Below are 7,863 nucleotides of genomic sequence, written 5' to 3' on the forward strand. Positions count from 1 at the left end.
CACAAATTCCTTCATGAATCTCGTAAAGAAAATCTTCAACCTGCAAAGGGTGTACGCACCTTAAAAGTGGTCCAGTGAAGGACCTCCTGTAGAGATGGCCTTCTGCTGTTAGACTGAATCTGGCCGATTTCAGTCAAATTTTATGTGCTTCTTTATGGTCTTCTGGCAGCTTCCCTTCTTTTAGGAATGCAATGATTCCATCCATCCAGCTTGGTCCCAAGTCTACGCACATTGCTTCTTGTTTGGTGCTTTGTTTGTCTATGCTCGGGGCCGACATGTAATCGATCATAATTGTCCTTGTTTTTCCAGTTTGAATTGAACTGGCCAGGTTAGCCAACACGTCGGCGTGGGTGTTGTCATCTCGGCTAACTTGGAGTAATCTACAGTTCTGAAATAGGGCTGCCAGTCGGACGACTTCCTTTGCATATGCCGACATTCTTTCGTCTCTGGCTGCAAATTCTCCTGTTGACTGGTTAACAATGAGTTGTGAATCACAAAAAACAATTACCTCGTCTGCCTCTGCTGCTGCTGCTAGCTTTAGCCCTGCAATTAATGCTTCATATTCTGCTTCATTGTTGGAGGCTTTGAACCCCAGACGGATGGACTGTTCTACAATTTCTCCATCTGAAGATATCAGCAGTACTCCTGCTCCTGCTCCCTGGCGGTTTGAACTTCCATCAACGAATAGTCTGAATGAATCGCCGATGTAGATGCTGCATGGTCTGAGCTTTTCTTTCTCTTGCTTTTTTGTCTTTGACTGGGATTCTTTTTGCTTGTTGGGGCGATGCTCATCTCGGCTTGACGGAGCCCGAGGTGTGATGGCTTCAGGTGTGAGTTCTGCGACGAAGTCGGCCAAAACTTGGCCTTTTATTGCTGTTCTCGGCCTAAATTCTAGGTCAAACTGGCCCAGTGTTACTGCCCATTTTGCTATCCTTCCTGTTAAGTCTCCTTGATGTAACAAGGACTTCAATGGGTGCTCTGTTAGGACCACAATCTTGTGTGCCTGAAAGTAATGGCTCAATTTCTTTGAAGCCATTACCAAGGCTAGCATTAATTTTTCCAGTGGTAGGTATCTTGTTTCTGCGTCAGCCAAAGTCTTACTTACATAATAGACAGCCTTCTGCTCCCCTTTTTCCTCTCGGATTAGCACTGCACTGACTGCGTGTTCAGAGACTGCTAAGTACAAAAATAATTCCTCCCCTGGAACTGGGTTAGAAAGGACCGGGGTTGTGGTCAAGTACTTTTTTAGGTCGGCTAAGGCAGCTTCACATTCTTCTATCCATAGGAAGTCTGTGGCTTTTTTCACCAGGTTAAAGAAGGGTCTGCACTTGTCTGAGCTTCTGCTGATGAATCTGTTTAGGGCTGCGGCCCTTCCAGTAAGCACTTGAACTTGTTTTGCCGATGTCGGACTCTGTAGTTCCAGGATGGCCTTGATTTGGTCTGGGCTGGCCTCAATGCCCTTTCTTGTTACCAGATATCCTAAAAATTTACCTGACCCAACTCCAAAGGCACACTTCGAGGCGTTGAGTCGGAGCCGATATCTTTTGAGTATGTCAAAGACCTCTTTTAGGTCGGCAAGATGACCTTCTGATTTCTTGGTCTTTACGACCATGTCATCGATGTAAAATTCTACCGTTTTGCCAATCAGGTGTTTAAACATCTTTGTCACTAACCTCTGATAGGTTGCTCCTGCGTTTTTCAGCCCAAAAGGCATTACCTTGTAACAATACAGGCCTTTCGGGGTGATGAACGCGGTCTTCTCCTCATCTGGAAGGTACATAGCAATATGGTGGTACCCTCTGTATGCATCTAAAAAACTCATCCTTTCATGTCCCGAAGTGGCGTCTACCAGTTGGTCGATTTTGGGCAGAGGAAAGCTGTCTTTGGGGCAAGCTTTGTTGAGGCTGGTAAAGTCTACACAAACCCTCCACTTGCCATTCTTCTTTTTTACTACTACTGTGTTGGACAGCCATTTTGGGTACTGAACTTCTCGGATGGCCCTGGCTTCAAGGAGTCTGTCTACCTCTTCCTCTACTGCTTCGATGTGCATCAACGTCGGCCTTCTGGCTCGTTGAATCACAGGCTTTGCCGATCTGTCGACATTCAGACTGTGGCAGGTGACCTCGGGGTCAATGCCAGGCATTTCATAAGGTGTCCAGGCGAACGCCTCTATGTTTGCCCTTAAAAAATCTTCCAGTTCTTTTTCCTCTTCTCTAGCTAAGCCTGAGCCGAGAAGAAAAAATCGTTCTTCGTCGCCCTCCTGGACGAGGATTTTCTTTAGCGCCTCTTCGCTTTTCTCGGCTGGTTCTTTCCCGACGTCTTCTAGGACTTCCATGTCCTCATCTTCAACTTCTGCTTTCTTTGGCTCCCGTATACTACAGGTGGATTTTATTGCTGCCATGGAGCAAGTTTTGGCTTGTAGTTGATCCCCACTAACTTCTTCAATCCCATGCTCTGTTGGGAACCGGAGTAGTTGATGCAACGTCGAGGGAACTGCCCCCATTGCATGCAACCACGGCCTTCCCAAGATGATGTTGTATGGTGAGGGTGTGTCAATTACCAGGAATTCCGTCCTGATCTTCTTAGTGCCGGCTTGTACTTCTAAGCTTGTTGCACCCAGTGGCCATGTCGGTGTTCCATTAAAGCCGACCATCGGGCCGCTTGATTGTTCTAGGTCATCGGGGTGAAGGCCTAGCTCTTTGTAACATCTGACATACATGATGTCACAGGAGCTGCCTTGATCTATTAGGATGCGTTTTACTTGGCATTCCCCAACCTGGAGGGATACTACCAAGGCATCATTATGTGGATGTTGGACCAGTTCTAAGTCGGCTTCAGTAAAGGCTATCATTGGCCCTTGGCATTCTTCTGGCCGATGTCTCTTTTCCCCGACTTGGTAGATATGCTGTAAATGTCTTACCCTCTGGGTTTCTCCTCTGACTTCGTTTTCGTTGACCCTTAAGTGGATCACATTAACTACCCTCGGTTCTCCTGCTTGTGGTAGCTGTGCTGGGGGAGGGGGTGCTGCTGGTGCTTGAGGCAACCTTGCCTGCTCTTCCCTTGTTCTGGCCTCATCGACCAGGTCCCTCAGAAGGCCTTGTCTTACCAGGTCCTCCAAGTGTGCTTTTAAGGCTCTGCAACCTTGAGTTGGATGCCCTTCTTCATTGTAGTAGGCACAACGTCTACCAACGTTCCTTTCCATGAATTCCCCCGGTGCTCTTGCCGGAGCCCTGAAATAAGGTTGATTTCGAATCCGATCTAAGATTTTATGGATTGGGATCCGGAATACCGTGGTTACCGCCTGTTTATTTCTTAATTCTATTTCTTGTTTGGTCGGCCCATTGTTGACTCGGCCTCGCTTTGGCGAGCCGTTTCCCTTTTCTTGTTTCACCTCTTTGTTTCCCGATGTATCTTCTTCGGCCCTGGCATATTTCTCAATTCTTGCCATGAGTTCTTCCATGCTTTTTGGCAATGTTTTTGCCAAAGACTTCCGTAGTGGGCAGTCATCTTTCAGGCCGTTCTTAAAAGACACGACTGCTACTTCCTGGTTGCATTCGGGTATTCGGTTGAACACCTCGTAGTACCTCTTCGCATAGGCCCTAAGGCCTTCTTCCTTGGTGATTCGTAGAGCCATCAAAGCATCAACCCTCAGGGATTGCAGCTTGTTGGTCACGAACCTGGCCACAAACATCTCGGCCAAGCCTTCCCATGTCTTTATGCTTCCTTTTGGTAACTTATGGAACCAATCAGATGCAATTTCCCCAAAGGATGAGGGGAATACTTTGCAGAGCAACGGCTCGTTCCCGCTATATAATGCCATTGAATTTAGGTATAGCCCAACATGAAAGTTTGGATCTGACTTACCATCATAGATTTGAAACCTCGGCATACTGAATCTCTTGGGCGGTTCGAATTTGTCCAGTTCCACCGAGAAGGCTGTCTTCGGTTTTACTGGGGAGTTTACCTCGGCTTCTGCATTCTGCTGCCTCCTTTTGAGGTAGTCCCTTAGGTCTTCTTTGCTCCTCCCTGGAGCTCGGCTGTCTTTGGATTTTAGTCTTTTTGGTACACTGCTTTCGGCCTCGTGGTGGGTCCGTTTGGATCTTTCTTCATGGGTTGTGTCAAAATGGAGTACTTGCCCCTAAACATGTCGATGTTCTTTGGGGTCTGGATTCTTCATGTGGTGTGTCCTTCGGGACTCTTCTTGCCTCGGCTTTTCCCGTCCGACTTCCCTGGAAGGCCGGTGAGAATGCCTTCCGCTCCTGGTATGCTGAGGGACCTCGGGGATTGTTTTTCTTCCACCCTTCTGAGTGTTGGTCGCTGGCATCGGCGTATCTTGCAGCGGGTATGGTGGCTGCATAACATTATTCTGCATCATGAAGTTGACGACTGACTGAAGGTCCGCCAACTTGTTTGCTAGTTCTTTCACTTCCTCATCCCTCCGTAGGCACCTGTCCCTCCATACCTGGAGGTTATCTTCATTGTAGTACTTTCCTTGGTTTGTTCTTTTTGACGTGTCGCCTTCTGGGATGACGTCGTTCTCTCTGTGACCCTAGTCACGGGCTTCTGCATTGTGGTTGTCTCCTTCAATGTCAAGGTCAATTGGTCTGCCACTCCCAGTGGGGGCATCATCCCCAATATTTTCCTGCTGTCCGTTACTGGCCATCTATTCTTCCTTCGTTCCCACAGACGGCGCCAAATTGTGTGGGTGAAAATCTGACCACGCTGCCCGTTTAGTGATCAGTTGGAGAGCACAGGCAGAATAGATGGCTTTAGCAACCTGTAACAGAAAGAAAAAGCTCCGGCGGTGGTTCTTCCACCCGGGGGCACTCCGACGATCAAGTCAGTATATCTCTCAAAGATAATCAAGTGCTAAACTGAATACTCAAAACATAAATTGCATACCTTTGACCCACGGGGGTGCCTCTCTTTTATAATATACTCAATCCAAGTCCCACTAGAAGTATGACTTCTATGAACTCCAATTTACTGCTTACTCTGGACTCTATAAGAGATAAAGATAAAACTCCCTAAGAGCTTTATCTTTATCTTGGTTAAGTCCCCTCTTTGCCTTAAGACTCTTGTCCCTTATCTGCTTATCTCGGATTCCGATATCTTCGGGGATAACCTCGGCAACTCCGAGATCATCTCAGCTTAACTACCAGGACACGTGGCACCTCGGCTGACACGTCGGCGTCATCATGCCACGTGTTGGTATTCAGAAAATACATCCCCACACACGGTCTAGGAAACAACATGATTTTCTTCTTTCCTCTCGGACATACCCCTCAAGCAAAAAGCCCTAGCGAAAGAAAGGTTCCGTTCAGGTGTTAGGAAAAGAAAATATAGGAAGATCAACTTTTACATTTCTTATTTTTGAGAATCCATCTTACGAAATTTCAAAGAACCAACAAACTAGCACTTGTTTAGTTGACTAAAACCTAAATTTTACTATGAGTCTGGGTTATTTCCATATTTTGGAAGTTGTTAAAAAATTTATTTTTTGTGAATGGAAAAAATTGATGTGACGTGATTTTTTTAGTTTATGATGAGCCGTTTGATAGCTTTGGAACTCTTTTTTCAAAGCAAAAATTAACTTTTTAAGTGATTCGTAGACGTGATGGTGTAAAAATTGACTATTCAACAATTATTAAAAATTACACACTTTGGATATTTGTCAAAGATTGTACTATTTTTTCTTTATTAATCACTACTTTGCTGGCTAGTTTATTATCTATACAATGTGATTTTTTCTTTTAAAGAAATAGATGGAATTTAAATCTTTCACCAATTTGTTTTGAAACAATATTTATTTGTCAAATTTAGTTGAACTTGTTCTTTTGAAATTAATTTACTCGTATTACTGTTGATTAGTTGCTAAATATGATATTTTTTGGATAACTTTATTGAAATTAAGTTGTAATTGAGTGAATCATGTGATCGAAATTAAGCTTTTATTTTTATTTTTTGGTTCTAAAATTTGATTAAAAAATTATTGTTATTTATTGTGATGAACTTGACTCATTTCCGATCTATTAATGGGAATGGAGTGGGAGAAATGCAAGAGGGGATACTAACTTGTCGCCCTTTGGATGAAATATTACTAAATATTGATATAACGGTGATGTGATGTGGCATCATTATTAATCAATGAGAAATTTCGCAATATGATAGTGAAAACTATATTATTAAGTTCATCCATCTAATGTCACTTAGGAATTTGTATTGGCTTGTGATATTGATTGAACTCAATATTTGTTCATTTTCCATATTAAAGATTTCAATACAAAAATAAAATAAAATTATAAATAAATAAAATAAAATAAAATCCAGAGAATATGAATAATAGATGCAGTAATAGAAATCTGTATCAAATCAGTAGAGTGGTAACAAGAAAGGTATGCCAAGAAAAGTCAACAACGAAATGGACTACAGATAACCATGATCAAATATTACATCAGGCTTAAATCCCACTTATTCCGAACTTATTTATTTTATTCTTAACCTATCTCTTTTTCAATCCATTATTCTTCTATAAAGATAAAACTAAGGAACATTATATTTGTCACTGGATTAATTTTCTATGGGAATTTTTTTTTTTTTTTTTTTTCACTTACATGGATTCACGCCACATAAGATGTAAAAAAAATATTATCCAGAGTGATAGTGATATATAGCATCCCTCTTTATTAGCTAGGAAGCACAACAAACACAACATAACCTAATCTAGACGAAGGTAAACAAGTGGGTGAGTTGCGAATCCAACATTTCCACAATGCTAGATACACAAAACTTATTTACATAAATATACCAAGAAAATCATTATGTGCTCGGATTCATTGTACATATGTGAACTCTCACAATACATGAATTAAATCAATCACACAATGATTTTCAGAGTATTTTTATGTGCACAAGTTCTGTGTACGTAACTTCTCCGCTAACTTATTTTAAGGGCACTTGGGCTTGCCCCTTTTGTTCTTCTTGTCACGGTAGCAAGGGCACTCGGACCTGTTTCCGTAAGTACCAGAAGGCACACAATAGTTGCAATCCTCGCAGCATAATTTGCAGTATTTGAGGCACCGATACTTCTTTTTTGCATCCTTGCACCTCACTTCGCACTTTGAGTGACAAATACCTATTAATATATCACCAAACAAAACACAACACAACACAACACCAAGTTCATTTCCATAATATTAATTTATATAAGCATACACCCACAACTCAACTCAATTCAGCGTTATAATATGAATGCTCCGTTTCTTTATTGTTGTTTGTTGTGATGAATTTTTTTGTTTGTTTGTTTGGTTGTTTGGTTATGGCTTTGACACTAATATGCTAACGGTTGTGTTGGTGTGGTAGTGATGGCAGAGTGACGGTGAGGTGGTAATGGTCGCAAGAACAGTAGTAGTGGTAGTAGATGGAGGTGGTTGTGGAGGTGATAGTGTGATAGTGTTAGGGGTGGCGGTTACAACCGTAATGGTGGTGGTATTAATAATATACAGTGATGTCACTGAATGATGTTTTAAATTGAATTCTAACAAAATTTTATGTCATTGAAAAACTCTTTCAAAATACTTCAAATTGGTGGTTGTATGTTGGTAACACTTTAGCTAAGTGGAAAACACTTTTTTTTTTTTTTGGGGGGGGGGGGGCTCAAATAAACTTGTTTTCACAAAATATGTTTTTGTTACACATTTGTTTTCCCATCGTATCAAACGACAAAGAACATTTAAAAAAAAAAAAAAAATCGAAACAAACCGAGTGTAAATTAAAGAAGAGACGTTACATGCTTATAAAAAAAATAAAGGTAAATTACACTGACATCTTATGAACTTTTTGTTTAATATAGATCTCCTTTCA

This window comes from Camellia sinensis, chromosome 11, assembly GCF_055761805.1.
Source record: "Camellia sinensis isolate YWXY chromosome 11, ASM5576180v1, whole genome shotgun sequence".
In the NCBI taxonomy this organism is placed as follows: Eukaryota; Viridiplantae; Streptophyta; class Magnoliopsida; order Ericales; family Theaceae; genus Camellia; species Camellia sinensis.